The sequence below is a fragment of the Octodon degus genome, unplaced genomic scaffold (assembly GCF_000260255.1).
Source record: "Octodon degus isolate 3935 unplaced genomic scaffold, OctDeg1.0 scaffold00097, whole genome shotgun sequence".
Lineage (NCBI taxonomy): Eukaryota > Metazoa > Chordata > Mammalia > Rodentia > Octodontidae > Octodon > Octodon degus.
The window spans coordinates 2,345,836-2,354,010 of NW_004524673.1; the positions used below are offsets into that span (position 1 = coordinate 2,345,836).

The 8,175-nt window shown below is 39.4% G+C and overlaps 2 pseudogenes; one reads left to right on the forward strand and one right to left on the reverse strand.

Annotated features, from left to right (window-relative positions):
• Nucleotides 1–3,242: 3,242 nt before the first annotated feature.
• LOC101567512 lies at nt 3,243–3,944 on the reverse strand (annotated as a pseudogene).
• A 414-nt stretch (nt 3,945–4,358) lies between these two features.
• LOC101567911 lies at nt 4,359–4,880 on the forward strand (annotated as a pseudogene).
• The last annotated feature ends 3,295 nt before the right edge of the window (nt 4,881–8,175 follow it).

An 8,175-nucleotide genomic window follows, 5' to 3' on the forward strand; every position in this document is an offset into this window, starting at 1 on the left:
TTACTAGAGACATAGTGCCTAATAACCAAAATTTAAAGAAGATAAGATTTGTTTTGGGTCACAGTTGGTAGAAGTTACAGCCTATATTTACCTGGCTTCTAGGCAGGGCAGCATGGCAGAGGGGCGAGGTTGGCAGGAAGTAGCTCCATCCAGGGTGGAGGGAAACCTGTGTTAACCTTCCAGACCATGCCCACAGTGACCCTCCTCTTCTGCCAGGCCTCCCCTCCCAGCAATCATACCAACTACAAATACATGGCTAGACTAATCCAGTACAACACACCATGATCCAGGATCATACAGTCCTGGCCTGGTAACCTCACCAAGGCCCCATGAGGCTTTTTTGGAACATCTAGATATGAGTCCTATCAATAATGACATTTAATTAACTAATTTATTCATTTATTTATGATGGGCTGCAAAATTTTCCATATACTGTAGAGCACACAGCTATCTTTCATTAAGAAGTAGTAGGAAGCTTAAGTATAGTATTTAAAGAAATGTCTCAAGAAATACATTGTTCTTGCAGCTAAAAACTTGAGGATATATTATATGTACTGCTAACAGCAAATAATATTTATCTTTATAGCTTTCCTGTGGCCTAAAGGGACATACGAGCACAGCTATTTTTAAGTAACATAGCTATTTATTCAGCTTCTTGTCATGCTAAAATGTTCTGTGTATATACCACTATAATTAGTACACCCTCTGGAACAGGCAAAACTGTACTTGAAACTATATTTCATATTGCCCAATTATATGAAAATGACTTATCAGTTCCTTTTAACCTTCCCAATAATTCAGTAAGAGGCACAAAATATTAGTGAAACATGACACAAGAGCAGTAATACAATTCTCACTTAAATTTAGCTTGTCATAATTTGTTATGAATATACAAAAACAACAAATTTAAAACATTATCTTTACTAAGATTTTGGCAATAGCTTTATGCAACAAGATACAGAACACCAGCCCAGCTACTCAACTTGTTTGTAAGTCTCAGCTTCAGTATGAGGTGGTTTAAAACAAAAATTCTCCAAGGAGAAAAGCAAAGAAACATAAGGGCAAAACCATACATTTATATACATAAGATGGTCCTGAGAATCTCCATCAGATTTTTGAAATGGGAGCTAATTGGTGGGATTCTCACCCTGACTATATATGTTGATACCTGTGAACTAAGCAACTACACTAAAGACAGCAATGTGTAATAGTAGTGCCATGCTTGGAATGCCTGTCATTCTGGTCTTCTAAATGGGTACTGCTTCTAATTTCCTATCAATTACTGTTATACTCTTTCTTAAGTACATGTTTTTAAAAAAGGTAATAAAAGAAAACAAGAGAGAAGAAACAAATGTCATAGAACTGTCCTGCTACATTGTTGTATATGAATAGATTTCTAAATTTCTGTGTAAAAATGTATAATAGTTTATTTATTTTTTTTTCACATTCCATAGGGATTTAAAGTTTAGCATATCAATGATTGTTGGAAAATACCTGTTCCATGTTATGTCTAAGGCATTTGATATTCAGACAGAAAGTGATGTTAAGTTCAACTGCCTATCTTGTAGGGTAATAATATCATTAAGCTTCTCTTCTGGAGGGCTAACAACTTAAGTTTGCAGACCAAAAAGTTAGAGAAAAAGAAGGGCTACAAAGATAGCCAAGATTTTGGCTCTAGCCCTTCAACATCATTGAGGACTCAGAACATAAGAGAACATATACTGTAATATCCTGTAACTCAGTGGTATCCCAAATTTTATGTTCAAGGAGATTATGGGGCCACAAGGAAAGTGGACAATGATGTAGAGTGTGCCTAAGGGGAGTCACCTAGAGAGAAAACATTCTCCCAGACTCTCACAGAAAGCAAATTGGTCAAGCAATGGCTGTGACTCATTCACATGGCTGTCACTGACAAAAGATCTACAAACTGTTCTACATGGTTCCAGGATAAATCCTGAGGGGATTTGACTGACCTTGTCAGATACAAAAGTTATATTTTTTTTTGCTGTTGTTATATAGGTCTTGCTTTATCTTGGTCTTAACCATCCAGCAGAAAAGTATAAACACGAGATATAAAAAATAAAGAACTATTAAAATGCTGAGCTGTAAAAGGCTGAAGTCAACAACTTCTGACATTGCCAGTCCTACAGATAACCACCACTATTATGGACTACTGGATTATATTGGATTATTTTGCTGAATTCACATACCTACAATATTTAAATGGCAATAGGAGGAACCAAAGTGACTGAATCTTTGTCATCTTCCAGTGGCTTCTAAAGATATCCTGAATGTGCTTAATCTAACCAGGAAATGGCAGAAGAAAATAGAGGATCCTGCAAGAAATTTTAATGAGGTAGACCTGGATTCCTACATGCATATTACCCCATTCACCAGGACTTAAATGTTATAAAGGCCGCATTTTGGAGATGAAGTCCCTGACTGGGTGGCCATCTCTCCACGTTAACTTAAAAGGAAGCAAAAACCTTTGGTAGACAGACATCTAGCAGTCCCTGCCACCAAACCTCTTTCCTGCTGCAGGCTTCCAGCCCTCAGTAAACCTGAGCTACTATAAAAGAAAATGTGGAGTTTAACTATGTGGTCATGTAGATTACTAAAATGAATCCATGAAACTCAAGTGACCAATTCATTATCATTATAACTGGCCAAAGAACACTTAAGGGACTGCCAGCCTGCCGTTTCATGCAGAGCAGAGAGAAGAGACCAAGGGTGACTTATAGGTAGAGTCTCAGGGAGGATTCATTTAACTTTACTGAGTTCTTCCCTTAGCATTTTATTATTACTTTTTGAAGATAAAGCAAAATTTTTAATGAGTTAGAGATTTCATGATTCTACATGTATGCCTTGGTATCCTTTATTCATCATTCTTAAGACAAATGACAAATTTACTTTTTTCAAAGGTGAAAGCTTCCTACTACTGAGGACATCTTCAATTTTATTGCAACTTCAAATATAGGAATCTCAAAAAAAAAGAGAAAAATAGGAATCTTCCACACAACAGTAAACATTTTGCTTTTTAAGGTAATCACTCTTAACCAAGATGCACTCAATTGGCTACTTTTATTATGCAGTGAAATTACTGCTTACAGTATCATTGAAAAGATGGAATTAGGAAAAAAATAATTTTTATGTTTTTTGATATGCAGTACCTCTTAATACTAAAAGAAAATAAACTAATTAACAATGCTCTTTACCAAAATGGAACAAGAACAGGAAGCCCTTCAAGGTCTTTCATTCATTTCATCAATAAGGACATATAAGGCAGCATTGTTCTCTATAATCTGGTCCCTCCTGTGGCCTGAAGTTTCTCTTTGTTGTTCCTTCTGTCCAGGACAGTTGTTGCTGTCATCAGCATCCATTGACTCAGCTTTTAATTCTATCCCTGCTTCTGAGAGGGGCAAATCATCAGGCAAAGTAGCCAAGCAATTCTGAGTCATCTCAATCACTCGCTCTAGGTGCTTCTGCAACCTCTCTGCTGTCTCTAGCAGCCAGCACTGCTGGGCTTCCATCACAACTCTCAGGGTCTCTCGTGCTAGGTGGGGCCTGTATTCATTGATCAGGTGATGCAGGTGCACAAACAGCAGCTTAAGGTCTTCTAGCTTCTCTTCTCGTTTTATTTGCCCAGGGCTGCTTATCAAGATATCTAAAAGGTCCAAGAAATTAATAAGGATAGACATATTGAGTTTTCACAATTCTTTCTTATGATCAAACTGCGTAAGATGAAGCCATTTAATTCCCTGACTTTCCAAAGGGCGCAGGATAAGATCATCACAATGGAACTGGTTGCCGAACATCACGTAGTTGTCTTTAATTGGAGGAGGAGGCTTAGGGGCTAAGCCCTCCTGAATATTTTCATTTATATACTCCTTTATGCACTGCATTGGAGGTGGAGAGAGTGTGCCCACTTGCTGTGGTTCACCCATGGTGGACAATCAAGAACCAGGACTGAAACCACAAGTTGCCGCTGCCCACAACCTTGGCTCTGCACTCTGTAGTAGCTCCATCTAGTTATGATTGATGTGGAGGTAAACTCAGAGCTTTGGGGCTTTCTCACTCTGCAAAGGGTTATTTCTCTGGTTCACTCAAAGTGGCAGATGTCAAAGTCCAGAGATGTCATTAAACTCAGTAAAGGGCAAGAAGGCTTGTACCCAGCTCTGACCTCCCCAGGAAGCATGGCTACTGTGTCCCGAAAAGTAGGAGGTGAGAGGACCAAAGGCACACTATTCTGCTAGCTAAAGAGGTAGCAAACTGCTCTTCCCTCTACCCAAAAAACTCCCTCCTGAGGTATATAAAAAGTATACAAAGGGGGAAAAATTAAGATACACTTACCTAGAGTGTTGGCACAGTTTGGCTTTTGTGGACGCATAGTAGTGGTGTGTTGAAGATGCCTCGTGGAAGCCGAAGCCGCACTTCCCGCGTTCCCTCTCCGGCCAGCCAGGCCCCTCAGATGTGAGCTGCACCCCGGCCAGCACCAAGACTGGCCCCTACAGCCCAGACCCCGGTCGTGGCCCTGCCTTCTGCTGTGGGCTCGCCTGCTGCTGCACCCTGGCAATCTGGTCTGATGGCCCAGATCGCCAGCCCCGCGGAGGGTGTGACTGTGGGCTCCGCGGTGGGTGGGGCACACACTAGGCCACGCCATCACAGGTGGTTTCAATGGAGGGGGCAGCGGTGAGGCCACTAAACTGACATCACTTTTCAGGAGCCTCAGGGGGCTTAGCTGCAGCAGCAGGAGACGGGGACCCCCGCTACTTGGAGATCAAGCAGTTTCTGGAGGCGCGTAGAACCAGCCTGACATGAAGCTCTGCGAAGGTTCCAGCAGAGCGCTGAGGCAGTGCAGGGGGGCAAACGGCCTCCTCTAAGCAGGAGGTGGACCCTGAAGAACTGGGAGGTCTGCCCGACCAAGTTACTTTAGCATAAATATTACTAATACAAGAAGTGTAAAACCATTCAGTTCCACCTCTCCCTGTAGCTTCAGCGCTTCAGAATGGCCATGGAAGAAGGTGTTCCCACCACACAGGTGGGCTACACTTGTGACATATTTGGCCTCCATAAGCCAGCTGTTTTGATGCTACTAATTTGAATAAAGTGATTTGTGGTTTTCGGAAAAAAAAAAAAGATACACTTACCTATAGAGTAAGGATTTCAAAATATTAATATAATCCTTCCTTTAAAAAATTAGCTAGAGTCATTTGGACATTTCCAATTACATCTTAAAAAATATATCCAGATTCATTTCTTCTTGATTTATCTCTAGACACTTTTAGTAAAAACTATTAGCATTATTCCCAAATACTTTAACCATGAGTACAATTGCAGTGTGTTGTCTCCCACTCATTGGAGGAGAAAAAGTACATGTGCAAGCAGCAAGCAACAATTATGGCCCCTTCATGTAGCAGCACTGGAGTGCCTACGGAATAGTCCCTGACACAATTCTAAAAACAAGAAAATTCATGTATTTTAGTAAATATATCATAATTTTCACAGTTGAAATCTTAGATGTAAGGGATGGCACCTAGCATAATACCCTATTCACTTTTAGGAGAAGAGACTGAGGCAGAATTCAATTTAGTTTAACCCCTGCCTGAAGTATTTCCATAGGAACAGCCTTGCCTAAATTACCCCATTTCTCAGTCCTTCCCCTCCCCTGTCAGAATTTCACAAACATTTAAGGGATAAGGAGGAGACAGGACCATTTAGGGCAATAAGATACAGAGTAGTTGCCCATGCTTAGCCATAAATCCCTCTGCCTGAGACCCCTTACCTACAGGATATAGGGGCATCTGATTCGTGCTGTGACCTGGCACCTATAGGATATAGAGGGCATCACATCCCTGCCCTGTTGCCATAGCACCAAAGAAACTATAAATGCAAGTAGGGAGCAAAGAACTGGGGCTTTTGTATTTGGCCAGATGAAAAGGGGAGCACATAGGTCATCAACTAATTAATAAAGGCTCTGTAATTCCTTTTACTTTGGTCTCTCATGGGCAATATATACAATCCTGGTCATTACACAGACGTTGCATTTTCTTTCATAGGGGCATACTGGTTTTTTTAAAAGTTATGGTGACTCAAGACTTGAACTAGCAGCCTTCCTTTCCTTCTTCCTGTGTTTCTTATGCTTCTTTTCTTTTTTGTTTTTTCTGTTGCGTGTCATTCTTCACTGCATTTCTTCCTTTTTGCTCATCCCTCTTCAGTAGGATTTGATTATGACAAGGGCTCAGATGAAGGTTTTATTCAGGACATGTCTCTCTTTTCTTGGCAATCTCTTTACTGACCTTCTCTTTCTCTGTTGCATCCTTCGACTTCTTTATCTTTTAAGCCATCCTTACCGTCTGAATCAGTTTCTGACAGGGAGCTTTCAAAAGATTATGTCAATGCTTTTCTTTTTCTTTCTCCTTTCTGCTTGCTTGCTTTTCCTCATCCTCAGAATCTGAAGAACTGCTGGAAGAATCAGAGCTTGATAAAGGAGATGAATATCTACCAGATTTCTTCTTTTCTTTTTTCTCTTTCTTTCTTTCTTTCTTTCTTTCTTTCTTTCTTTCTTTCTTTCTTTCTTTCTTTCTTTCTTTCTTTCTTTCTTTCTTTCTTTCCTTCCTTCCTTCCTTCCTTCCATTTCTTTTTTTGATGAGACTTCATTTCCACTTATTAATTTCTCTCTGTGTTTTTCTAGTTATTTCTTTCAATTCTCACTCATGTTTTCTTCAAATTCAGATAAAGCCTTAGAGCCTTTCTCTTTTCTAGTTGCTCTTTCACATCTTTCCAGGTAGTCCTGGGTCAATTCAGATAATCCTGGATGGTTGGCTCTGAAGACTGGGTTGGACTTCTTGATCTGGCCATCGCTATTGGATTCACGTTAGGCCACCTGATGGTTCCATTTCCCCATGGTGTCACCTGGAGCACACAGTGAGACTGTGAAAGCCAGACTAGGCCACAGAAGCAACTGAGATGGGCCCAACTGAGATGGGCCCGCCACAGGTCCTTCTGCAGCCACCCCTGAAATAAAAATATATATATATATATATATATATATATATATCTCATTAGTAATCTGCCTCCAACTCCCCTCACTTTAAACACACATATCCCATTGTTCCTGCTTCTTTCCAAAGCATTTCTGGAAGTCCTCTTTCATGTGTCTTTTTTCAGCTGTCCTTGTTAACATCCTGAAGCAATTAAGAATAGTTTTACTGTTCTGTAGTTCTGTAGGCTGCATCTTCACTCTGATGGTTGTTTCCTTTGTTGTGCCAAGGCTTTTCAATTTAGTATAATCCCATTTGTTGGTTTTTTATTTATTTCTTGTGTGTGCAATATCTTTCTATTCAAAAAGTCCTTGCCTATACCTATATCCTCAAGAATTTTACCTTCCAGCAGATTGTTTCTGTTTCAATATTTATATCTTTGATCAACTTATATTTCAGTTTAGCATATAGTGAGAGATACATGTCTGGATTTAATTTGCGGCATGTACATAGACAGATTTTTAAAACACCATTTGGTAAAGGGGCTCTCTTTCCTTCAGTGAATGTTTTTGGCTCCTTTTACACTGCTGAAGGTACCTGCAGCTCTTTCTGCTTACTGAATGCCTGAGGTCATTTATTCTGTTCTGTTTCATCAATTCTTGTGTCTTTGTGACAGCTCCATACTATTTTTATCACTGTGGCTTTATAACATAATTTAAAATCTGAGATTATGATACCTCCTGCTTCTCCCTTATTTCCTAGGATTGCTTTTGCTATGCTGGGGTTTTTCTGATTCCATATGAATTTTGGTAACATTTTTCTATGTCTATGAGAAATCCTATTTGTGTTTTTATTGTGATTGTAAAAAATCTATATATCAGTTTGGGAAATGTGGTAATTTTAACAATTTTTTTGCCTATAAATGATTTAGAGGAAATCTTTCCATTATCTCATGTCCTTTAGATCTCCTTTTTCAGAGTATCCTAGATTTCATTATAGAGGCCTTTTATTTCCTTTGTTAGGTTCATTCCCAAGAATTTAATTGTAATATATTTTAGTATAATCACCCAGCACATTTGCATCACACTTCATATAATAATTTTTAGATGACATCATAAGTGAAAGTTAGCAAACTGACAAGAATGACATATTGTGTTCATTTTCAAAGACAATATAACAAATAGAAGAGAATATA